At 38.1% G+C, this 27,207-nt stretch overlaps 1 protein-coding gene, 1 long non-coding RNA gene and 1 pseudogene across 2 annotated transcripts in view; 2 read left to right on the top strand and 1 right to left on the bottom strand.

The window, feature by feature from the left end:
* Window positions 1–9: 9 nt before the first annotated feature.
* LOC148131450 (uncharacterized) lies at window positions 10–17,672 on the top strand. The gene is made up of 2 exons (XR_015748869.1): window positions 10–564; window positions 15,152–17,672. It is a non-coding gene; the product is annotated as an uncharacterized LOC148131450 (long non-coding RNA).
* A 4,337-nt stretch (window positions 17,673–22,009) lies between these two features.
* LOC113413859 (U2 spliceosomal RNA) lies at window positions 22,010–22,126 on the bottom strand (annotated as a pseudogene).
* A 4,687-nt stretch (window positions 22,127–26,813) lies between these two features.
* Window positions 26,814–27,207, top strand: part of GREB1L (GREB1 like retinoic acid receptor coactivator) — a 161,396-nt gene continuing 161,002 nt past the window's right edge. The window contains exon 1 of the mRNA XM_087961622.1: window positions 26,814–26,944. The gene's annotated coding sequence lies outside the window, so the exon portion shown is untranslated. The remainder of the gene's footprint in view (window positions 26,945–27,207) is intronic.

Raw genomic sequence — 27,207 nt, forward strand, 5'->3', positions numbered from 1 at the left:
GACCGCGGCGGAAAGAGCGCGCATGAGCGCGAGTGCCTCTCCTCCGTGTCTGCGGTAGACTCGGCCCTTCGCTTCAGCCTCTTTCAACGCTTCACCGAGGAGAGCGCGAGAATGAACGGCCGGTCTGCGCACGTGAAATCTTGAGGTGATACTATAGGCGGCGGCCTGCGAGTAAGCGCGGACTTTCCAAGGAACGAATACGGTTAAAACTGGATCATTGCCGGCGTTCAAATTCCAAGACAGACGGGGGTGGGGTGGGGGGGTCGTCATGGCAGCAAATTCAGAATTGTCCAAGGACGGTTTCCCTATGCAGAGGATTAGAGAGGATGAGCTTACACCTCTGGAGTAGGTTCTTCGTGGAGCACGTGTTATTCCGTGTTGTAGTTGGTACTGGTTATTCCGGTGTTGTAGTTGGTACTGGTGGATTGGTAGTGAAAAACGACAGATCTTCAGCGCCCTGGATGTTTCTCATTATGCCTTATCCTGAGAGGAATGCCCACTTAATGAACTCAGATCTAGAGAGATGGGCAATTGAGCAAGAAAAAAGATACCAGGGGTTGTCAAGTGAGTATATTTTGAGAAAATAACCACTGTTATCAATTGTTTGTGGCTTAACCAATTAAAATGATGCTGCTTGTTAGGCGAGGTCCATCCAGAGAGATCTTGCCATCAACTTCTCTGCAAAAGTTACAAAATAGACTATCTGGGCTGCAAAAACCTGGATGATTAATATATGGCAGCAGAAACACAATATTTAGAAAGCATCTTAGCCTTTTCTGATGAAAATCTACATGTGATTTTCATGGGCTGGGAGATTTCCTTTGATTTCATCTTAAGGGAAACACTTTAGGTTACTTTAGTGCTATTGTACTTCCATTAATAAAAGACTTCTGCCTTTATTTATCTCTTATTACTTTTCTCATAAAAGATTGCTATCTTCTTGTCTCAAAATTGTTTAATTTGTATTATTCACATGAAGTATAAATTTGCATATACTTAATATAATATGTACCAGTTACCTGAACAACTGAACAATATATCCAAATTTTGTTGTTTTGTTCAAGAGTCAAACTTTATTTATTTATTTGATTTGCCAATTGTTTACAAGATAATAAGTATAAGTGTATACATAGTTGTGAATACATGAAATGGGTACATATAAGAAAAATAAAAGAATAAGAGAAACAATAGGACAGGGACGGTAGGCACGTTGGTGCGCTTATGCACGCCCCCTACACCCTTTGCTTTATTAATTTAACATTTCAAGGGCATATTGTAGAACAGACGTGTCAAACTCACATTGACACGGCAGTGTCAATGTGACATATTGTGACTTTTTCCCCCTTCACTAAACCAGGCATGGGCGTGACCAGCACGTGACATATCTGGCCCATGGGCCGCGAGTTTGGCAGGCCTGCTATAGAATAACTGCTTCTGTGGAATCACTAAATCACACGTTATTTTGCAGTATCTACCACATGGTAGATACTGCATTAAGTATTTGCTACCCTTTTTCTTAACCATTTAGGGTGTCTGAATTGTTATATAATTGTTCTGATGTTAACAGATGTTGACTTTTTGTTTGCAATTACTGAGGCTTTCTGTGTTTTCAGAATTTGATTTAAAAATTCAGTGTATAATGCCACTTTAGATTTTTTTATTTAAAAAAACAGGCAGTATTGCATATAATTTCAGTTTTAGCTTATTCATTTGCATATTATTTGCAACTAGCCAAGCTAGGGTTCTGATCTCTTGCCCGCTCTTGATCAGTGTTACTGATAGGAAGCTTTTTAAAATGTTACTTTTTCTCAATTAGGCTGCATCAGCCTATCCCAGAAGAGAAGATTAGTAAGCATGGAGACACCAAAGTAGAAATACTGCATGGATAAACCTCAATTTATGATGGCAATTGGGACTGGACTTGCCATCATCAAAGCACAACAGCATTGTGTCAAGGTTCCAAATAATGAATCCAATCAATCAGCAACTCTGAAACTTTTAGCTTTTCAAAGAACTGCTTTATTGAGTACATAATTTCAGCCCAGCTGAAAAACAAACCAGCTCTGGTTATTTCCTGTGCTTTTAGTATAATTAAAGATTAGACAGCTCCCCACATCCTTGTCACATTATCCAATTAGGTGTTCTGGCTTCTCCCTGGTAACCTCTTCCAGTCTCTGGCCAGCACTTGTTAGGATGACCTTGGTTATTACGAGATAGTAATTTGTTGATGTCTGGTCTGACATTCCAAAGTTTCCTCCTCCCCCCCAAAGTATGTCACGCTGAGAAAAGAATTGTACACATTGTATATCAATGGCAATCCCTGTAGTCTTAGTTGCCATTGTTAACCATATCCTATGGTCACCAGGCAAAGCAACCTCCTGCCACCTTTCACAACTAAGTCAGTGGGAATCCAGGAAGAATTTGCAAGTCCCAGGCAGCTAACAAGCAGGCCACAGGCAAGTAAGTGGCTGCTGCCAGGTGGCAGACAGCAGAATGGGTTGTGCAAGGGTGTGAGATATTGCTGGAATTAGGGAAAAGGTGTAAAAGATGTGTGGCAAGGCTTTGGGAGGGTGCATAGGAGTGCAGAGGTGTGCATAAAGGTGCAACAGAAGTGCAGTAAGGGTTGGGAAAGATGTGAAGGAGTGCAGTGTGTGAGAGGAGCTCAGGAAGGGAACAAGGAAAATATGGCAAGTCTTGAAGTAGGTGCTAGGGTGTGCCAGTGGCCAGCAAAGTGAGTGTACCAAAGAGCTAAAGAAAGGGTGAATAAGTGGGAGAGACTTGACCTAGAGACTTGTGACTTTCCTTACTGCTTCCTCGTTGATTTTCTGTAAAGCCTGCAGGGGAGATTTTAAATGGTAATCATGTAATTGTTGGAAATTGCAACTGATTTTAGTATGAGACAGTTTTAGTATGAGACAGTTGCCAAGTGCCCAGATTGTGATCATGTGACTATGAGGGTGCTGTAACAACCAAAACTCTGAGGCCTGGTTATAACCACCATTCATTTACTCTGAATAAATGGTCATAAATCTAGAATTACCTGAAGTCTTAAAGAAGAAGAATGTAGAGCTTGAATGATTAAAACTGATCAGTTACTGGCAATTGTATATTTTACTTAGAAGAAAAAGATGAGAATTGATAAATTTGGGGAAACTGCCAAATAATTATCAAAAAGTAATTGAGATACTTCATTGTTTTTAAGTTAAAATTAAAAAATAGAGCTGAGCATATGGTAGCATAAAAATAACTCTGGAAATATGACATCAACTGAAAGGGTTTTATTTACATCTTCTTCGAACAACTGTAAGACCTGTGCATAACTGCTTTGAAAACTATTCACAAGCTTTACCCCACTTAGAAGAATTAGTCAGTGTGTTGATAGGGTGAATTAGGTTAGGTCTCCATGAATTCTCAGAGCAAAATGAAGCAAAATCCCTAAGTGGATTTTCCATGAATGGGATTTTCCTATTTATTTTCCAAGCAAATGTAAATAAGGCAAGCTCGAAAAGTAAGTACACTCCTATTCATACCCATGAGCTCCAGATCCATTGGTAATTTCCCTTTTTTTCTGCAAATTCATCAACAATTCAACCTAACCCTAGGTGGATTTTACCCAAATAGGATTTTTCCATGTATTTTACTAGGAAACGTAGATAAGGAAGACTGCTAACCAAAATGATGGACTATGAATCAATTGGCAATGGCTATTTTGCAGTGATAGCGTCCACCCATCTGTTGACAGGGAGGCAAGGCGACGGCCCACGCTGCGTCCTCCGAGCTGAGCCCCGCCGAGTGAGCGCCGATGCCCGTGCCGCTGCAGCGTTTGGAGCTGCCGGCGTGTTTGGAGATGCGTGGGGATGGGAACGGGCTGGGCAAGGGGTGGAAAGGACGGGCGGCTTTGGGCTCTCTCCGCCAGACCCACCGGCCAGGGAAGCACTGCTGCCGTCGCCTTGCCTCCCTGTCCGCGGATGGGGGCGCAATCACTGCCTCGGGCGGCCTCTCCCGGTGGCCCCTTTGGGGTTGGGTTGGAGGGACTTGCAAAGCCAAGCTCGGGTCAGTCCGGCTCTTTCGCTTGGCAGGCGGGCGCGCACCTGCAGCTCGCTTTCCCAGCTCTGGCGCGGCCCTGGCAAGATGAGCAGAGGGCCCGGCGGGGAGGCGCTTGCTGCCTTGGCCAGAGTTCTGCCGCCAGGCAGGAAGGCCCGCCTGTCAGTTGTGCTGGGTGCCCCAAGCAAACCTCTTTGTGCTCTGCCCAGCGCCAGACAGGCCTGGTGGCTGGGCGCTTCTCCCGGGGTGGGCCGATCCTGCGCTGCGGCCCCGGGAAATTCGCCTCCCCACGTAGGGTTGGGCTGCCCTCTCGGGCAGGGGAGGCTTTGTGGTACCAGTAGTAGGGCGTCGTTTTTAAAAGAATGGGCTTTGCCTTCGAATGATGCCCGGAAAGGTGGCGACAGGAGCGCCTGAAGCCGAGTGTGTCCGCCGGGCTCTGGTTGCAGGGAGGAGCCCTGGCTGGCCACACATGGCTGTGCCAAATGCTGTGTGGCTGCGCCAAACGCCATGGCGTTGCTCCAAACGCTGCGGCAACACGGGGAGAAGGGAAAGCAACGGTGGCAGAAGGTCTCCCAATATGAAGTGCCCCACCAACGCCGAGGTCAACATCCAAGCCGTCGCCACCCGCCCGCCCGAGGATTCAAGGGGGGGAATTAAGTCACCCCCGAAAAGACGGTCTAGCCATTTTTTCGGGGCTCAAAAAAAAAATAAGACCCAGCCTTATTATATGAGAAACACGGTATTTTCCCTGGAAACATAGATAAGGCAGACTCAAAAAGTATCCACCCTACAGTCCATACCCATGAGCTCCAAATCCATTGGCAATGACCTTTTTTTCCTGCAAATTCATCAACAACTCAACCTATCTGTAGGTGGATTACACCCAAATAGGATTTTTCCATGTATTTTACTAGGAAACGTAGATAAGGAAGACTGCTAACCATAATGATGGACTATGAATTCATTGGCAAGGACCATTTTGCTCTCTGAATGCATGGAGACCTAACCCTAAACTTACGTTGAGTTATCGCCAATGCGATTGATTTCCTATGTATTTTACTAGGAAACTTGTCATTTTTTCTCTACAAATTTATGGAGACCTAACTGTAAGGTGATTGCCAATGGATTCAGAGCTGATGGGTATGGTTAGGAGCATGCATACTTTTCGAGCCTGCCTTTCGAGCATGGAAAAATCCTATTTGGGTAAAATCCACCTAGGGTTAGGTTTAGTTGTTCATGAATTCGCAGAGTAAAATGGATATCGCCAATAGATTTGGAGATCATGTGTATGGTTAGGATCACATGTACTTTTCAAGCATGCCCTAACTACATTTCCTTAGAAAATACATAGGAAAATGCAATACACGGAAAGTCCTCTTAGGCCCTAAGTGGATATTCCGCTAATCATATTTTCCCATTATTTTCTCCAGAAATGTAGATAAGGCACATTCAAAAAGTATGCACCCTCCTAACCATACCCATGGGATCCGAATCCATTGGCAATCTCCATTTTTCTCTCTGAATTCATGGATCTGCAACCCTAAACCTAAGTGGATTATCCAAGAATGGGATTTTTTGAGGTCAGTAAAATGAGGACCTAGATTGATGGGGGATATATGCAGACTCTGTAAGGGTTGTAAAGCAGTATATAAGGCTACTATAGCTATCCTCCCCTTTGGAATATTCTTTGCTCACTGTTGAAGAACCCCATTTTAGAACATACTTTAGATATTTTTCTTAAACATAGCTGGTGCATTAAATCATGAATGCTAATTGCAATTATCATCCCAATGGTTTTTGATCCAGTGAGCTAATCTTTTTAATTATTAACAGCATGCTCGGCTGATCTCTGATATATAATTGAGTATTCCCAATTTAATGCTATTCATGTGATAAGAACAGGCAAGAGGTTTGGACATACTGTAAAGTTCTTACTGCCTGAGTTTCCAAGTTAGTCTGTTACAGCAAAAACAGAGTTTTGCCTTAATGCCTAAGAAATGTATTCCCCCTTTTCCTCTTTCCACTCCCAGGAATTAATATCTGTAATATAATACTTCTTATTCACGTCTATATTATGTTTATCTGGTAAAGTGGTTGTGATGCATCAAAATTGGACAAATGTGTTTGTGTTCAACAGTTTTTGTGGCAGCACCACTTTTAAAAAAATAAATAGATTGCTGCATAGTCTTTTTACTATATCTCCTAATATATTTATTGTGGAATGAGACCCATTACAAATTGTAGGATTTACTTCAAAGAAAAGAGAACCCTAACATTACTTTATTGGTCTATGACCAATAAAATATATAAACATGTGACTGATTGAAAGTAACATTACATGAATTGTGTTCCATAATATCTCAAAAAAAAAATCCCAATGATTTGGCTTTAAATGATTGTTTATACAAACTAGACAACAAGAAGGATAGAATAGTTTTTACAAACAAGCAATTGGACTTCATGTGTGCCCTTTTCATAACATCTAAATTTATCATTCTTCTGGGGGTTGAGATCAGCAATATATGATATTGTATGATGTTATATAATATATGAGCAATATATATCATGTTACTGAATTTGTCCACCACACCAAATCAGCATGGCCAATTATGACTTATGGTTAATTATAATCCAATAACATAAGAGCTATATGTTCCTCTGTTTAAGACTAGTTATGTATCTTCTAAAATTATATAAATTTTGAAACCTAAATCTAATACATTTAGTGAAGATGCTGCACTGTGTTCAGCAGAATATATCCAATCTATCCAATACAAATATTTTATTTATATGAGAAAAAAACCTACTCTATGTTTCTACTGCATATCCTGTTCTCAAAACAGTTTGCAATATCTTGATATAAATATGTTATTTAAAAATATGAAAATACAGTTAAAAGTGTAACAAAAAACATATATTGTGAAATATATAAGATCAGATAAAATAAAGCCTCATATATTTACAGTAGCAGGAAAAACTGATTCTCAGTTTTTGTCCATAAAAATATTAGATGTTTTTCCACATTCTCTGCCCAAAGGTTTATTAGCAGAAGAGATAGTATTAATTAAAGTATCAATCTATACTAATCTCTACATTTTTATATAGAAATAGAAACAAATCACCAAGAAAAAGAATATGAAAAATAGTATCTCTTCTGATCTTGTATAGTGAGGATGGGAAAAAATAACAAATTTATGTTAATAAATCCACAATCATAAAAACCAGTTTAATGGCTGTAGATTATGGAAATAGCTGAAAGACTCTTTCTTAATGTGCAAGAAAAAAGTTGACTCATACATGACTCCTAACCATATAAATGATTGCAAAATTGTTTCCTGGCCCAGCCCATAAAGTGACCACAGAGAATTTGAAAGCTGAAGAAAATAGACTGGTGAAGGAAGTTTTTTCTAAATAACTATATTAAAAAAAAAAAAACAAGCAAGTTTAGGATGTGATGTCTAAAATAATCTGCCTAGACACAAATACCTCTGAACATGTGTATAACATGTTAATACATACAAACACATTTTTCACTTGCTTGTATACTTCCTAGATTTTCTAAACTTGCAATATGAAATATCACAATTAAAAACTCGTTGATGAAGGCTGGAAGCAATTGTTGAGTAAGTTTAATTTTACATGTATAGTCCTAAGAATAAACTTGAAATATTTTTGAAATAAAGATTTTCAGAATTAAAAACATACATTTTACTTTCAGAAAAAAAACCAGGTAAGAAAAAAATCAGGTAAAAAAAATCTGCTCCATTTTTAAAGGTTTTTGGAATAGTGTGTTCACTCAAAAACAAAAGGTAGAAATGTGTATTATTTCTACATAAAAAAAAAGATTTTTCTAAAATGGCTTCCCAATCAAAGGATGGGTGCAACAGGCCATCTAGATGAATCTATAACTCTTTGTTACATCTGCCATATGACCTTTTAGCAGCAGCAGTGAGTTCAAGATTTCCAGATTGTGTACCAGTCTTGAGTTGGAAAATAATAGTTCATTAAAGACTAGAAATGAAAAATCCCCAGGACCAGAAACTCTAAATGCTACTCAGGATTGAATGTGAGTCCCTAACCATCCAGATCCACACAGCCTTCAAGTACTGAATCAGAATTTGGACACCATCACTTGGACAACCTGAGATTAAAATGTACAACTGGGTATGAATTTTACAAAGATGATACCAAACTTCAAATCACTGGATGATCTCACCCAGTGACATCAGGTAGTTGTTAAACAGGAGAGGTGAAAATGTGGAGCTCTGTGGTACACTACAATTGAGGGTCTGTGGACTTGACTTCTTGGAATTGATTATTGAGAAAGGAGGAGGCCACAATAACACAGTATTTCAACTATTACAGACTTTCCACAGACATTTCAGAAGGATTCTATTTATAGTACTGACCATGGCTGAGCAATGAAGAAGCATCTGGATATACACTGCATTGCTTCCATCCTGGCCCTTCCAAAGGTTATCAACAAGTGCAATCATTGCATTGTCTGTGCTCTAGTCTATAATGTTCTGAAAGATGATTGAAACAGGTTCAGATAATCTGTTTCCTCGAGGTTTTTCTGAAGTTGTTCCCCAACCATCTTTTCAGTGACCTTCCTTTGAAGGCTGAATGAAAAACTTTGGTTTTGATGATGGCCCTCTTGTGTTGGGAGCAGTCCAGGACCTCTTTTAAGACAGGAGGAACCCTTCTTCAAGGAGGCTGGCACCACTTTATAGAGTCAGTCACATGCCACTTCTAGGGCAACATCAACAACCCAGTAGAGTCATAGATCTAACAAACTGGTGGCTAAGTTCATCATCTGAAGGACTCTGTCCACTTAATCAGGGGTCACAAGATCAAACTCATTCCAGATAAGACACTGCCCCAAGCATCTCAACTGAAGTTGTTTAGTCAATATGCAACTCCAAGCAAATCTGAATGACTTTATACATCAGATAACTAGAATAGATTTTGCAAGATCCCTTGGTATATTCCTGTCCCTTTCAAACAAAGAATGAGTCATTCTGAATAGGCTGTTAGATGGCTATTAGTAGACCCAGCAGAGAAATAATGATAATGTTGCTGCTCTTATAGACAAAATTTAATCCCAAATATTGGCTCTTTCTCATGTTCTGTCAACTTTGCTCTTTGTCTTTTTCCAACAATTCTCTAAACATGTCTTTTAGTACTTTAGTTTCCTGGGTTCCTTGGAAACTAAGAGGCACCATGGGATCAGTGCACAGGAGAGACCACATTGGGACACTGGTTCCAAACCTCTGCCCCCACCGTATTCCAAACTGCAACTAAAACCTGGGCCAAACTGCCCACCACATCCTTATGGAAAGCCCCAGGACTGCTATTCAGTTTGCTTATGAGCCCATGTCCAGTCTTTATGATTTATTAGATGCTGAATAACCCTAGGCAGGATGAATTGAGGTTAGCAGGACTAGAAATAGCCAATAAAGATTGTATTGGGGCAAAGATCCTTAAAATCTACTTCATAAATCCATAGGAAAGACAGAATATTGGCAAAACAACGTTAGTACAAGCTCACAAAATAAGGAAAAATGTTCTTTATCCCAGGATGTAAAAGAATTTTCCATTTTTTAACTGCTTGATTATACATTTGGCTGACCTGACTAAAATATAACCCAAGGAATTTGTTATTGCATTGGAAACTGAATCAACATATTTAAATTGATGCCATTCTTATAAAGACATGAGTTCATGTTTTTAAAATAGAAACTTTAGCTTTAAAAATAAGAACCTGGATGACTGAAGGTTTTTTGTGTTTTTTTGTGTCCACTTTAAAAAATAGTAAAAAGAAAAAGATGTCAGCCTGGATCAAGGAGATTGTTTTAAACATTTGCTTGCGTGCTCATGCATGAGCAGCAACATCACATTTCATGGGGAATATATTTAAACAAAGACGATTTACATTGTAAATCAGGTTAAGTTCTTTTAAATATTTACTTAAAATTCCTTTCTCTAAAAATAGAATGATCAATTTGACTATGTGGAAAAGAAAGGCACAAGTCAACTGAAAACTGATTCAAATGTGCTGATTTCATTTAGAACCTAGATATTACATTTCTTCAGTGAAATGTTGGGACCTAAAAGTATTATGCAGAGGAATTCTATTGTCTTGCTTAGAGGGCTTTTAAGAGTAGAGTTTCTGGCAAATTAGCATCCTACTAGATTTATTCAAGTAGATAAAAACAGTATCCTACTTATGTTTTCTGCTAAACTATCCAAACACTGAAAGCATTTCTCCATGTAAGCAATGGGAAAAATAAGTTCAATTTATCTAGAATTGGAACACATTAGCCCTATATGCTTAGATCTAGGAATTTTTCTCACATATCCTATTATATCTTTTTGGGGGATTTTACAAAGTCAGCTTCTCAAGGAATTGGCTTGGAAGAGGACTGAATATCAGATTATATTCTCCAAGGTTAGAATTTGGTTTCTGACTTCAAGGAGGGAAGTCCAATCAGTCCTAAACCTTCTAGGACAGGGGTGGGCAAACTACGGCCCGCAGGCCACATCCGGCCCGTTGGTCTCTTTAATCCGGCCCGCCAAAGATTGGTACAGAATTAAGGTTTGATGTGAATGATTGAATGATTGCATTCATTTGATTTTGACTTGTAATGACAGGCATTTTGACACCAGGTGGCGGCCCATCTGTCAAATTTTAAAAGTCAATGAGGCCCCCGAGCCAAAAAGTTTGGCCACCCCTGTTCTAGGACATGGGTATCAAACTTGTAGCGTCACGTTGCCATCACATGATGTGTCACAACATTTTTCCCTTCACAGCGCTAAGGTAGGTGTAGCCTGCGTGTGACACATCCAGCCTGCAGGCTGCCAATTTGACACCCCTGTTCTAGGATGTTCTTTCAGAGATCATAAGATTACAGTTTTCCTTTCCCTGGATATCTTTTTTAGAATTATGCTGCTCTTATTTGAAAAACTCAGAAAATAACACTTTAAGCTTCTAAGCAACTTTCCAGTCCTTGATTCACAAATCCAGAAATTATATTACCTTCACATTTTCTGTCCTTTGAATCATAGTTTTCAAAATCATACTTAGATACTTAAGTAAGATGCAGGGATGTAGAAATTTGATAAATAAAACCAAAATAGTCTTATGTTGCTTAGAATTTTTTAATTTCTGTAAGTTTGAAAATTGAAAAGGTTTATTGTATAAATAGCTATTTTACTTATCAGGTTGGTAAGTTATTTAACTACAAATAGCAAAATTCAGGACAGCAAAGTTGTTTGTATATTTGTGCAAAAACACAGCAAAGCAGGAAAGGCATCTATTATTTTGTAATGCTGCCTAATGACTGCTCCTGTATAATGTCTGGGTTTATGCAATATACCACCTGAAATGTGATTGGATAGCTCTGCTATTATGGTTCATCATGTGAATGGGAACTTAGACAATGGGATTAATTCATTTAATCAATGAATGTTATTAAATGTGATCAACTGTGGTGTAACATAACTACTGGGTAGTAGTAAGTCAAAGAAGAATGGAAAGGCTGATGCAAATACTCGTAGAATGGAAATCAGGTATCAGAATTTAGAGATCCTGTCCAACTAGGGGGAACAAAAGGGAAACCAAATGTTAGGGAAAGAATGCAGGAAAATGGAAGGTGAAGGGAGAGAGGGGAGAAAAGGAGCCATGTAAGAAAAACAGAATTGTGGGTTTTAAAACATTTATTGATTCTAGAAAATCCACAGTGATTAAACATTTGGGAGTCTCAAAAAAAAGGAAGGCATGTGGAATTACATCATACCTCCATAATGTATTCTTGATGCAACTTTAAAAACATAATCCTATGCAAATTTGCTAAGAAGCAAATTCTATTGTATTTGGCAGTTTACTTCTATAGAAAGCTCAAGATGCAGTGTGAAAAATGCACTGGATTGTTTTATACAAAGGTTGAAAAATGTAGGTAGTGGAAATATAGTTAATTGTTGTTGATGAAATCAAGTTTGGGTTTGAATCTCCGTGAAAAGAAATAAGTTCTGTTCATATCTCTGGTAAGAGACTAAAGATTTACTGCAACAAGCTTGAATATTTTCAAGAAGCTATTTTGAGGAAGTGAAAATTCTTTTTTTTAAAATGAAAGGTTTTTCTATTTTCCCTCTTCTATAAATTCTACAAATGCATGCTCCATTCAAGACATGCACACTCAATGAAGTATCTATGAAGATTAGGCTGAGAAAAGATTTTGGTTCATGTTATATAGTTTACCTTCAAGTTTAAGACAATGATCGTTACTGTGTGTCCACAGCACAAACAGCAGCTCCCTCTGCTGGTTTTCAACAGCATCTGCTTAAAACAATTGGAAAAGGAGGCTAGAAGTACATTTCCAAAATAATAATAGTAAATGCAATCCATTACTTATCTGTTCAGTCAGTCAATTAATGTTATTATTATTTTGGAATATTGACTTTAATCATTGTTTTTATGGATATTTTAGCTGCCAAGAACCACAAAGAGAGTGAGCAGCGTATAAATTATTTAAATTAAAGCAAGGAAGAAATTGCCCTTTTGTATTATCCTTGCTACTAAAACCGAGAGAAAATAAACCAAGACTTGCTACGATCCTTAGAGACCTGCTTCCTTACATACCATCCACTTTGAATCCTGAGTTGGAAGTCAACTCAAGAAGGGCTCGTACAAGTGGCCATCAAGTGCAGCATATACCAAGTTGTCCATGCTGCTGTTCTGCATATGCTTGAACCTGTTCAGCCAGATAATCACAAGGGCTGGATATGGATACAAGTTCAAGAGTGGAATTACCATCAGCCACCCCCTTTACTTAGATGACATCAAGTTGTATGCCTGGAATGTACAAAATATCTACTTTCTGATCAACCTGACATGGATCCATATTAAGGGCATTGGGTCGTCATTTGGACTGGCGAAGTGTGACTGGACGATAGTTATGAGAGGGAAAGTAGTTAAGACTAATGGGATGGAACTACTATGCCACATAGCAGCATACAGACCAGATACAAGTACCTTGGTATCCCACAATCACATGGGAATCAAGAAATGATTTAGGCAAGCATTGAGGAGGCAAGAAAGACAGTATTGATCATATACCACCCAAAGATAAGTCAAGACCTAAATAGTTAGCTCAGTGGGAAGAACAAAACCCATGTCATCAATTTGTATGATCTGCCAGTAATCAGAAACCCTGCCAATGTAATAAACTGGCCAAAATGGGACATGGGATCTGATGTGAAGACTCAGGAGCTCTTGAAGAAGTATGGAGGTTTTCATCCCAAGTCCAACAACCAGAGACTACATCAGCTTATATATATATATAACATCAACATATATATAACAACCAAAAGATAGGAGACTATAATAGAGTTGTGAATGTTTCTGCACAGTTCAACTGTAAGAGTAATATTAGCATAATGGCATCAGAAAGCAATGTCTGGTAAAATAGAAAGATTGAAATAATAAATTTGTTTTTAAAGAGCTACAAAATTATTTATTATATCCCTATCCTAAATGTCACTATTTCATGGATACTACTCATTTTTATTTAAGGATTGTAATGAAAACCCAATTTCTAGTGTCTTTTATTAATTGTATTTTCTCCTGGTGTCTATGGAGATTCTCAGTCATTCAGGACATGGTTGTCCTAAAGGTGTTTTTTCAAGATGCAACTGGACTTTCTAGTAAGTCCAGTTGCATCTTGAAAAAGCACCTTTGGGATTTTTTACCGGTGCATCATTTTGTGCTTTATGACATGTGTCCTTTATGTAATGTGCTTAATTACCACAAGGTGTCACTACTGTTGCATTTCTTTTGACAGAAAGGTCAATATAGTTTATCATTTATACATTCCAGATAATCAAAATGCTTGTTATGTTACACTCTTAAATAATTAATCAGAAGTATTTTAAGCATTTTAACCACATTTTTCACCTGACTATTTTTTCATTTATCATTGTAGCAAACTTATTTGATAAAACCTAAAGTTTTATAAATAAATACTTTGAAAACATAAAGTGTATCTGGGCTGATATTTCTGCTCATCAATATATTTGTAGCAGTTTTATAAAATATTCCAATAATGGAACAAAGAAATATATTTTTTAAAAACAGTGAACGACAGAACTCATAAAATGATTGTTGACCTGAGTTTCAGTATTTCTTTGTGGTGGCCTGAAACTGACATTTTGGTTCCTAATTTTTAAATTAATTACATAAAAATTATATGGACATGGACACTGACATTAGTTTGCCTTGAAGGAGTGTAGTTATATGTGCAGAGTGCACTATTCCATAGCTTACGGATTTCATCTGATTTCCTGCAATTATATGACATATTGAACCTTTAGTTAAGCACACAAGCAGGATTTATATAATGCACTAATCTAAACTGTGCTAATATAATTTCTGGTTCAGTATGCCATGTAAACAGTCTGCCCAGCGTGTCATGTGAATTTCAGATGTGCTACATCACCAGTAGCAACACTTGGGAGCAATGCTCTCTGTCTCTTGCTATGTTTTTTAAGAGGATTTGTATGATAATTCTTCGGTTATGACACATGTATTATTCATAACTGATACTGTGAAAGGAGGACCATCTTTATTATTAGCCAAAATGCTGCTATATGACCATATGAAACCCTTGAAAACAATATTGTGACATCTCAGTGAAAAGCAGTGTGCATAATGCAAGATATCCTATGATGATGTTCTTGTTGTTCTATGGCAGAGTTTATCTGCAGTTGCCTCCTGCATCTTATTTGGGGTGTTCTAAAAGGGAGCAAGTATAATTTATAGAGTTTTTACTGCCATAAAGACTGGAGGATAGAAGTCTGGATGCACAGTTTCTCATAGCAATACCTATTTTATGGAATAGCCTCCCCGGTACTAGGGATGTTGAAAACAAAATCTAATTTAAATCATTTTGGGAGAAAATGAATTTGTGCTAGGAAAAGTTGTTACCTAGAAGAAATCTGCTGCTCTCCTTTAATTTTAGCTCTAAAGCAAATTATTTCATAAAGTATTTTAGAAATCTCTGACCTCTAGATATTGATGAAGAGTAATCACTGTGTTTATAATTTGCAGGACCAGCAATGAAGAAATAATGCTGCAAATTAATATTTGGCAGAGCAGCAAAGAAGACTTTGAAAAAGATAATATAGATGCTATGATGTGCCTATACCTACCATAGAAAGATCTGAATTATGCAGGCAGTGGTTTTTAGGTTATTCCTATGACACTAAGGAAGCTGAAGCTGAACTTCAAAGAAGCAGGATAAAAAGAATATTTATGCTTTTGTACTTTGCTATTCGAGAAGACTCCTGACATCCAAGAATAATGAATTAAAAAACAAATGTATATAAAACAAATTAAGAACTCTCATTTGAGGCAAAGATAAATAGGATCAAATTATTATGTTTTGTATTCATTACTCAAAGACCATGATCAGCAATAAAGTGGATGGAATTAATTACAGCAGTGATCAATCCACCATTTTGAGACCTGGAGCACCAGGTTGGGGATAGATATTGTGAAAAATATAGTTGCTAAATATGGCAATAACCCAATGGCACAAAATCAACTGAGCAGTGATGAATTGAGAAATGTAGATCAGCAATATTTTGAAGTCTACAGGTTCCCCATCCCCCATTCTAACAAAATATAAGAGCAGGAAGGTTTTAACAAATCAGGTGAGGAAGGAGGTATTTTGGGAGGTGTGTTTTGAACTCAGAATAGAGGTAAGTGTATTTCTGGAGCTACATTGAGAAAGTTCTATATGTTCCTCCTTCATTTGGTCTATGTGGCCTGACTTTAATATCATTTTATTAAATGTAATTTTCCTATACCAAGTATATACAAAATGTTTTTAATTAACCACTTCCATTTCTTTCTCTGCTGTTGTGTTGATGGCACCACACATTTTTCGAAGAAAAAACTGCCACATAATGAACAAGATCATTGAACCAACTATCTTGTCTCTTTTGTTTGGTGGGTGCTCTCCAAGGTCTGCCTCTGCTATCCTCTTGGAAAGCTCTTTTTATCTAGAACAAGAGGCTCCAAACTTGGCAACTTTAAAACTGGTGGACTTAAACTCCCAGTATTTTTCAGCCAACCTGGTTAGTTTTGTTTTGTTTAATTAAGATTGGGTGTTTCGTCTTCTGTTCAGCTCCGTTTTTATGACGTGCATTATGCCTCTTTGATTTGTAAGCCACCCAATTTCACTGAGGAGTCAGGTGACATTGAAATTTAAATAAATAAATACGGAAAATCTTGGTATTCCTAGCCAAAATAATTTGGAGGGGTACTTAGTAAAACTTTATTCATTGCTACTCTGGATTTTGTTCATTTAAGGATACAAGTAGTCCTTGATTTAGAACAGCAATTGGGAGCAGAATTTCCATTTTTTAAATGATGCAGTTGGCCCAGTTGCCATGCTTAACTGAATCCCATGATCATTAGGTGAGGCAATTTCCTGCCAGCTTCCTATAACCAAAGTCAGTGGGAAAGCCAGCAGGAAGTTGCAAGTCCCAGTCTGGCAGGAAGAAAAGTAGCTGGTGCCAGATTATCTGAGAGTGCAAGGGAGGTACACCAAGGGTGGAAGAAGGTATGCAGGAGGCATGGTGTGGTTCAGGAAGGGTGTGAGGGGCTGCATAAGAGGCCAGCATAAGCACAGAGAGTGTGAGGAAGGGTGCACAGGTAGGGAAGACTTATCCCAGTGACTTCTGACCATACCTGCCAGCTTTGCTACCAACTTTCTGGGGAAGCCAGCAGGGAAAATTGCAAATGACAATCATGTTATCATGGGGTGCTGGAACCAGTCATACGGACCAGTTGCCAATTGTCCAGATCATGGTCACATGACCATGGGAGCACAATGGCTGGAACTCTGAAGACTAGTCATAATCACCATTTGTTCAGCATCATCATAACTTTGAATGATTGCTGAATGAATGGTTGTAGTTGAGGACTAACTGTATTTGTGCTTGTAATATAACAATGGAGATTGCATATTTGTATTGTATATTATATTTTATAGTAGATGGTTTTGTGGTGATATGCAGACGAAAACACATATGTATAACACCTGCCCTTTGTGTCCTGATCAGTGCACACTTGAGACCTCATGGCAGCGCAGTACAATGCAATTAATGTTGCTAATTTCTGGGCAAGATCTGTTTAACTTGTACATATTTTATATAATCTTGTATTTTATATTTTAAAAGTTATGTTGTATAGTATGTCTCATTTTGATTGTATTGCTTCTGACATAAATAAACAAACTGGACGATTCACCATGAACCATTTGGCCAACTGCAGAAGCACCTGATATTTGGCTGATTCATACAAGACTAGGTCGTTCTTGATTCATTTCAAAAAGAAATTTTGAAGCAAGAACATACAGTTTTAAAATTAGTTTAATGCTACACTCCATTTTGAAGTACCATAGAGATTTCTATAGAATTTAGAGGTGGGGGGGAGACAAAAAAGGCAGATTGCTTCCATAACACTGAATGTAGTATGCCTTTTGTGTGATCATGTCAAGGTCCTGTTGGAACCATTTTGTGAATTATTCTGAAATGCAAATATAGCTCCATCTAAATTTCAATCAGCCTGTGGTTTGGTGGTGTTTTTATACATAACACAGTAATAAAAATCCTGTTTTTCTGTATTTTATCTTTGTTGATAAATGAAAATTAACGTTTTTTTAAAAAAATCCAATTTCTCAACAATTCTAGCTGAATCCATAGGAAACTATTTGCCACTTTCTAGTTATAGGTTTGAAGTTGGTAGTTCATCTGCATTTGATCATCTGTATTAAGTACATTGGACTGTGGGTAGGGTTGTCTTGAGAAGACTTTGTGGAGGCAATGACCCAATGACTAATTCTTCCACATGGAGTAATAAAGACAGCCCTTGGGATGGCACAGTTTCAAAGACCCACAGTTGCTCAACCTGGAACACATACATTAATGTCTCTATGCAGTTCCCAGTGGACTGCAAGACCGTTAAGTTCCCATGCATGACAGAGACTTAAAATAAGGCTTTTTTTTTTTACTGTATCTACTTTCTCTAACAGGACCTGATTTAGAATTAATTTAAACAAATGTATATGGAAGATATTTTTGTCATGCAAATTCAGGAGATATACTATGAACAGAATCTATTACTAATTAGACAACTTCCTGGAGGGAAAAAAATTATCAGGTAAAACTGTATAACATAGTGCAAAAAATTTTAAGCACATGCCTTTCTTATTTTGGTTGCAACACCCAGAGATGCACCAAAAGTTGCACAGAATTGCAGTTTGTAATATGGGAAAAAGCAGGAATATGAAATACAGATAATAATTTTATAAACTGAATGTATACTCTACATGATACATATTACATAAATTAAACATAAATTAATTAGACATAAATTAAATCTTCACATTTGTCTTGACATCACCCATTTTAAAATGGCTACAGTTATTCCCCTGCAGGGTGTATATTTATGAATTATTCCTGGTCAAATAATTGATAGCAATAACCAGTGTGATTTTTTTCCAGGCAATCGTAGAGAGACTAAGAAATAATGCTGCAACTTATTTCTGGTTCTCTTTCCTGTTTCAGTAAAACATTAACTATCAAGCGTTACAACGATCTATTCACCAAACTTCATTTTCTCACTTTATGTCAGGGAAGTACACCACAGGTGTCCAAAGGGAGCCAGGGACAGACATGAAGTTGTAGTTTTATATAAATAAATATATTTTACATCTATATATATATATTTTACAGCAAACAAGATAGTCAGGCATAATATATCATGAGGTAAATCATCAATTAACTCACAGAACAACATACAGAGCACACAGAAAAAAAAGGTGTGGGGGATTGCCCCTTCTCACCCAGCAACCAATGATAATGTACATTGCCTCATGCAGGAGCCTGCACTCTCCACTACAATTATGCATTTTGGCCCATTATACACTTTACTATTCCAGCTATTAAATGAAATGTCTTAACACCTTATAAAGTAATTTGCTATAAGTTTTAAAAAGCAAAAAAAAAATTGAATTCATATGTTCTTACAAATTAAGCTAAAGCTGGTGAGATTAATTTCAAAATAAGCCAAAAGAGAATTGTGCTGATTAATTACCTCGCAGCACAGAGACAATTTATAGAAAGGAATGTGTTATGCATCACTGTACAATAGTTGTGTGATGAATAAAGCTACAGCTTCTATAAGAAAATGCATTATTCTTTTTCTTCCTCTAAAAAATAAGACAAACAATGCCTTATTTAAGTTTAAACAATGCTCAGCTCGGGTTTATTTAAGCAGTTTATGAAATAAACAACAATTGGCTGAGCTAATACAATTCTTTAAACAATAAAGGATGGATTTTTATAAAATTATTATTTACACATCCTACATGGATTCATACAAGGGCAGTTTCCACTTGGCTTTTGAAGTTCCTTCTGGTACTTTCACATATCAGTCCTAGCTGCAACTTCACCATGATTTTGAACAGTTCATAATAGTACATTACTCAAGGACACTTTATAATCTAATAACAATTAAATGTGATCTCAGAAACTGACCCAGTAGTTTTGACAAGTCTTTTCAAAATGGTTCAGAATTCTAGAAACTTGTACCTCTTTTTGCAGGAACTGCTAGGAGTATTGGATTGGTTTTGTCCCTTCCTAAATTTCTGTTATCTCTTTTTAACTGATAAGTATAATCTCCACCGTATCTCTCTGATCTTAGCATGGTTTGCTGCAGAAGAGCTTATGTTCAAGAAGAGATTGGACTGCCAGTTGTCAAATGGTGTAGGGTCTCCCACTTGGGCAGGGGGTTGGACTAGTTGATCTACAAGGTCCCTTCCAACTCTGACTATCCGTTAAATCTGTTCAAGTCCTGTACTACAGGCCATTTAGCAACTACAACAGTCTGAACAATACTTTTGAAAATTCCATGTGATGCAGAGATATTATACACTCATACATATGTGTTTAATCAGTGTTCCAATTAAGTATAGACATTGGTATAGTGTGTGTGCGTGTGTATATATATATATATATATATATATGTATATGTATATGTATATGATGTATATGTATATGTGTGTGTGTGTGTGTGTGTGTGTGTGTATATATATATATATATATATATATATATATATATATATTCATATTCATATTCATATTCATATTCCTATTCAATCATTGAGCATTTCCTTCAGAGAAGAAAAAATTTTAAGTGGAATGAATGAGTAAAAACATTCTTGAAATTATTGTGCTATGGTCAAGGTTTATTTCTGCATCTTCCACCTTTAATTATGGTCTCTTCAGTAGTCTGCCAGCATCTCAATTTTCAATTAAATCCTAAAAAAAGGGTCATGATAGAACTCCTTCCATTGAGCTTCTTCAGTCTGAGAAGAGTAGATAATCATGTTTCACAGTGATAGAAAGATACTCAAGAGAAAAGGGCAGTACCAGCAACATTACCCATTGCTACCTTCCAATAAGAAATTTTTTTGGGGGGGGGGGATGAAATACATCAAAAGAAATCTGAAAAACATTATCAAGCAGTTCAGAATAAGACAGACAAACATAGCCATTTTCTTGAAATGTCAAGGTAGATTATATACATAGACATAATGGTACCTGCAACTTGTATAAAAACACAAGTGTAGATACAGCAGTGGGGCTTTCTACATAAATATGTAAGCAGTCTTGAATAAGCTATCTATTCTCTGTCCTTCACTACATGCTTCACAGGAAAGACGTCCAAATGAGCTGAGTTATCAGCAGAAGTGTTGCGTGCCAGTTGCTCAACTTGGGTCTGTTGCGAGAGTGAGTCAGGAGGACAGATAAAGAAAGTATGTCAACACTGGTTGTAAGGAACCTTCTCTCAACTTTCATCTCCTTGAAAGCCTTATCTTCTCACCCTGTTTCATTCTTTTGTGGCAGTGGTCTTGAATTATGAAACCAAAGAACTTGATGCATATTTGTAACACATTTCTGAAGCATATCTTTGTCAGAATTTCTTTCTCCAATAATCTCAGACCCTATCAGGTCTTTTTTTTAATATTTAAGGATTCAGAGGTGTGCACTTTTGTCATTCTTGCTTCAAGTTATATGACCTTCGGTGAATTTGTTAATGTCTGTGTCTCTCAGTCTTGCACCAATTGAAGAGGGGCATAGATTTTTTTCACAATCCATTCTTCATTGTTCTCAGATTTTACTAGCAGAGCATGCTCTGTGAAAATGATCACTATACTACTATCAGTAATCTGAAGTCACTGTTTAGGCCACTATTTGTGAAAATGTAGAACTTTTGCTTTACAAGAAGTCGGGTCTATGGTGAGACTTCCGTATCTTATTTTTAAATGATATTGGATAAAAAATACAGAAGCCATAATTTTTTTCACTGGATGCATAAGGAAATAAACTTTTTAATGGAAGATGGTTCAAGGTCCTTTTTAGATCCTTTCAGCTTGATCAACTTTTGGGACCTACCCTAGCCTCCAAATTAGAGATAAAGGCTCTAATGATGAATGGCTTCTGTGTTAATCTTCTTCTTGGGAAGGAAGGCACCCAAAACAGATGTGCAGGCTAGAATAAAATGAAATACTAGAATCTAAAAAGCACAGGAGAGCAAGCCAACTACCATGAAGGACAAATAGAACCTAATGGGTCACAGTTACCAATGCTTGCATAATCGTGTTTTCTAGTGTGTATGCTAATGTATACTTAATGAATGTCCAGGTTTTTTAAGATTATTAGAGCAGAATAACTAGAGTAAAAAGCTTCTGGCTTAGGATCGCTTTCAGAACATAGTGAGATCATGACTAGGATCTGTAGTCTTTTACCCATATCTTTGAAGGAATAGTTTGGATATCTTACAAAATATCTTTAGGTAACAAGTAGAGCATAGTTTATATTTATTTATCAGTTTATTTATTTATCTCATGAAAAGTGATTCTGAGTGGTGTACAATGACATACCGTATTAGATATTAAACTGACAAGAACAGATACTACCCTTGATCTTGACCAAAAGGCCAAGAAGAGATTATTATTTATTAACACTTTATATTGGCCACACGCCAATACACAAAACTAACAAGTAGAATAAAATTCTGTTTGTTAGGGGGAAATATTCAGTTCTTCATCAATCTCCTGGCTCAGTATAATGGACTGGCTATTTCTAAAACATAAATACCCATGATTAAACAACTGCAGATTATGACTTAACCTCATTTTCTAGATTTGCACATTCTAGTTCAAACTGTGATTGGTTAATTGGTATGTTGTTTGAGCACAATCAAATTGCCAACATTTACCAATTTCAAGAAAGCCAAATTTTGAAGATGGCAGAAATAGCCTATTTTGCACAAGCAGGTGCCTCCAACATGCTATGGTAATTTGCATATGTAAAAATGGCAGTGTCCATCCCATAACCTAACATTCATTGATAAGCAAATTAAATAAGTTCTCTATCCAATTATCAGAAAAAGGTCCAAGCAGAGCTCTAAAATATTAACATTAACTAATATACATGAAACTCAATTTTCTACATCTCAACTCTTAGCTCTAAGCAAAACCCTATTTAAAAGGCATACAAAAGTGCCAATATCTTAGTGTAAACAAACAAAATCTAAAGTTTAATATGACAAAACCAGATTGTTTCTCCTTTTAAAAGTCAAAGTGTAATATACAATCTTTCTCCTATTTCAAATGCCAACAATTCCAGAGAGAACTACCTCAAATAGCAGTTTTAATTATAAATTAATTTAATATTAAAGATATTAAGACAGTCAATATGTTTAGCACTCTGTAATCAAATAGTGAGGAATCAAGCAATATATCTGAGCTTAAATTGCTCAAATAGACTGAAGGAGAAAATGTAGTTTTCTGACTAAGTGAGATCAACTCAGCAGATTTGGAGATGAAAGGGAATTTATTACATTTCAGTATTTCCTCACACTGTTACCTTATTTAAAGGTTCATAGAAATTTCCAGGAGCTAGTGGACTTGTTTATAATACATTTTTTCATATATTACTAATTTTGTAGTAATTGGATCACCTTCTGAGATTAATAAATATAATTATACAATTGGCAATATGATTGTTTTCTATGTGTATGTGTGTGTGTATGTATATGTGTATATGTGTGTGTGTATAATGTATGTAGGTATGTATGTATACACACACACACGCGCGCACACACACACACACACACACACACACACACACACTATAATCATCAAGCTTTTTCAAAAGTTTGCCAGCTCTGAATGTTAGTTATTGGTAGAAATTGTCACCTGAACTTTCAAGGACAGATTTTCAGATTGCTTTATGGTTTAATTTGCTTCTCTTTGAATCTTCCTTGTCCTGGCAAGTGCCAGGAATGATATTGCTCAGTTATGAGCAAGAGTTATTTGTATGGTTGTCAGTTCAAAGGGATCCCACAAGGCAGCCTGGATCACTGCTGGTTTAGCTTTTGATATCTCAATCCCCAAGGCTAGAGGCTGGTCTTCCTGAAAAACAAGTTGGAAAGGGAAAGGGGGCGGTTGAGATGGGTGGTCCAACCAACCAAATGTCCATCGTCTCTGATTTCCTTCTTTCCCTCCCTTTTCTTCAACTTTAAAGAAACATCCATATTTTGGGTCCCTTTGGCTGATTCCCATTGTTTTGTTTTGTTTTCTCCTCTGGTAAACCTTTGCTTCCCATCACCAGGGGGCTTTCAGATGGACAGCTCCTCAAATATTGATCCAAACGCAGTACTTGTTTTTTTTTTCTCCTGAAAGCTTTTCCGCAGAAAACTAATTCAGCAAGTCAAACCCTCTCAGAACATTTCTGTCAAGCCAATGTTTTGTTTAAATTCAAAATGTATGTCCCACCTTTATAATACGCATGCTTAACCTTAACCACATCTGATAGGGAGAGGCCCCACCATTCATGGCAAGACAAGGTTTATTTTAACAAAACATGGCTGCCATGCCAGGCATGTGATTTAAATTGCTTTTTACTCCTACATTGTTTACCACTCCTACTTATACCTCAAATATCTAAATACAGTGATTCAGCCAGCCAAGTAGCATTTATGCACCTTAATACTTGGGTTAGTAGTGCAACAACATGTGGCAGTTTAATGTGTTCCTGTTTATTCAGGCTTTTTTAGGACAAGCTATTCCTTTGGATTCTTACTTCTGAGCTCTTTGGAAAGTGGTTAGATTTCCCCAACAGTACATATTCTTAATGAGATTTGGGGCAGGGTGCTTTTCCAAGTTTTAGTGTCCAGATAAGCTAGGTGATATCTTTCTGCTCAAATGTGTACTGTTTCGTCCATAAAAGCATCTGAAATGGTAAAAGAAACTGATTTGGTGATCTAACTTCAACTCAGTAATGTTATGCCTATGTGGCTGTGTATGCATAACAACATCTTTTTTTCCCCGTTCAATTGTATATGATTCTCAGATACTGCCTGGACAAGTGTCTGCAGTTTTCTTTGCAAGATTTTTCAGAAGTGGTTTAGTGACTTTTTCGGTGCGAACTGCAGCCGCACTGAAAAAAGCATGCAGCAGCTGCAAGCATCTCGCAACAACGGGGGGGGGGGTGAGAAGCCCCGGGACATCTGCCCACCCATCTGCTGGCTGGCCTGCAGTGCACATGTGCAGCAGCCCCAGGACATCCGCCCGAGCTGTGCCACGGCTGCCACATGGTAGGGAAAGCTAGGACAGCGACCACAACAAGGGAGCAACCGGGTGACTGGGTCGGGGGCATGGCCAGCCAGGGGTCGCCACCAGATCAGCGACCCACACAACGGCTACCAGTTCGCCTGAGCCGGTGAGACCCGGTTGAATACCACCTCTGCTATGTACAATGAAACATTAAGTAATTACAAAAATGAAATATGAGTAAAACAAACTTAAGCACATGTAAAATAATAATAAAAAACCAGATTCATTATTAAATCAATTTCATTGTTAAAAACATTTAGAGTAGTGCCAGCCATTTAGCTAGGGTGGATCTCACTTTCAATTAAAACATTTAAAAGGACAATGGTTTGTTAAGAGTTGGGAAATGGGAGGAAGGGGAGCTTGTGCCCCTACGTACACTTCCTTCATTATTGTTTGAAATGGTATAACATTTGTCAAATGAACATTCTGCCTCAGCCCCAGGTATGTCTCAGGAAAAAATACCCATCTGAATTCACATATAGGTTGCAGGAGGCCTTTACTCTGGAAACTTTGGAAAATGCTGTTGCCATGGCCTCTGAAAAGAATGGTATAGTATGCCCCTGTTCTGGATTTTCAGCAAACAATGCTTAGCTGTTAGTTTACAACTTCCTAAGTTGTATGAAGATAGCCTATAAGATCACACTGCAATTTACATCATGCCATGATTAATTCTGCCCTAGCATGGGGATGAAATAAAGCAAATCCTATTTTATAAAAGTATTTACAGGTAGTCCTCAACTTATGAGCGCAATTAAGCCCACATTTCTGCTATTAAGTAAAACTGAATTTTACATATATTTTTTTTGCCACAGTTGTTACATTAGTGTCATGGTTGTTAAGTAAATCTGACTTCTCCATTGACTTTGCTTGTAAGAAAGTAGCAAAAAGTGATCACATGACCCTGGGACAGTTGCTGAGCCTCTGAATTTTGATCACATGACCATGGGGATGCAGCATTGGTCATTAAGTGTGAAAAATGGTTATAAGTCACCTTTTTCAATGCCATTGTAACTTTATACGGCCACTAAATGAACTGTTTTAAGTCAAGAATGACCTGTATTTTGTTTATTTGCAAAACAAAATTTAACATTACCTCAGACATGACTAAAATTCTACTCTAAACAACAATCAGACCAAGAGACCAGCATAGTCCATAGCAGAAGGCTGAAATCTACCTCCTCCCCATCATTGCTTAAGATAGCTTCAATATGTGACATTGCAAAGCTAATATTTTATTTATTTTTACCCTGCCTTTATTTTTTTTACAAAAATTCAAGGTGGGGTACACACTTTCCTCCCCCTGTTCCCCCCCCCCGCCCCCAACAAGCTGAGTTGGGTGGGGCTGAGTGACTGGCCAAGCCATTCAGCTGGCTTTCATAGCTAAGGCAGGATTTGAACTCAGGGTTTCCAGCCTCCTGCCTTAACCACCCCACCAAACTGACCCTTCCTATTTTTCCCCCCAATATTCTTCACATTTTTGCCTTATTTTTCATGGCTGTTAGCACACATGCACTTAAGAATTGCTAACAGAGCCACCCTTATCCCATTTTTCTAGATTTACACGACTTCTCCGAGCCCACCAGCTACTAGCTCTAGGTTTTAAAATTCTGTCATCTACGGGTGAAAGGAGACCAGAGTATTTCAGACCAGAGTTGATGTCCCTACTACTACTTTGAATTAATACAACACAGATTAGGCCACAATGTGACTGGCTAGTTTGCGATCATCTTTCAGAAGCACTGACAGAAAAACATGTTGACTTCTTGTCGGTAAAAGGAAGGACCGCAAGAAAGAGGGCCCCATCCACCTCCCAACACCGCGAGTGAGAAATTCGGAGCAGGGAGCAGCAGCTTAATCCGCAGATAACCGCGCGCCCGGGGCGGCGCTCGCTCCCCCTCCTCTTTCAAAAGTAAGGGGGGAAAGGCATCATCCCGGAGTCCCCACCCCTCAGCTCCGCTGCCCCTCCTCTTCGTCCTCCAGCCAGAGCGCTTGCGAGAGAGAAGGAGAAAGCGGACAGCGAGCTCCTTCCGAGAGTTTTGCGGAGGAGCCGTGCGGAGGGAAGCTGTGGGTGGGAGCGGGCTGCAGGAAGAAGCGACGTGGAATCCGGCGCTCTCCTTGTCTGCTTAACTCCTTCCCTACTTCGCACGGTAAGAAGCAGCGCCCAGAGCTTTAGCTGTGGCGGGGCCTTCTTTCGTCTTGCTCGTAGTGGGAGAGTCGAAAAAGCCCTAACAAAAAATAGCTGAAGCGGGGAAGGAAGAGGAGCTGGGGGACTTGGGGCTGGGGGCTGGCTCTTCTCACTCATATCGGGGACGCAGGCCGAGTCTCGGAACGGCGCTCGCGCTGTCCTTTGGAAAGGCTCTGAAATCAACGATTCTTCCCAGCAAACGAGTTGCCGGCCCGCCCGAATGCC

This window comes from Notechis scutatus, chromosome 3, assembly GCF_049901735.1.
Source record: "Notechis scutatus isolate UNSWTSFEM ecotype Mainland chromosome 3, rNotScu1.2, whole genome shotgun sequence".
Lineage (NCBI taxonomy): Eukaryota > Metazoa > Chordata > Lepidosauria > Squamata > Elapidae > Notechis > Notechis scutatus.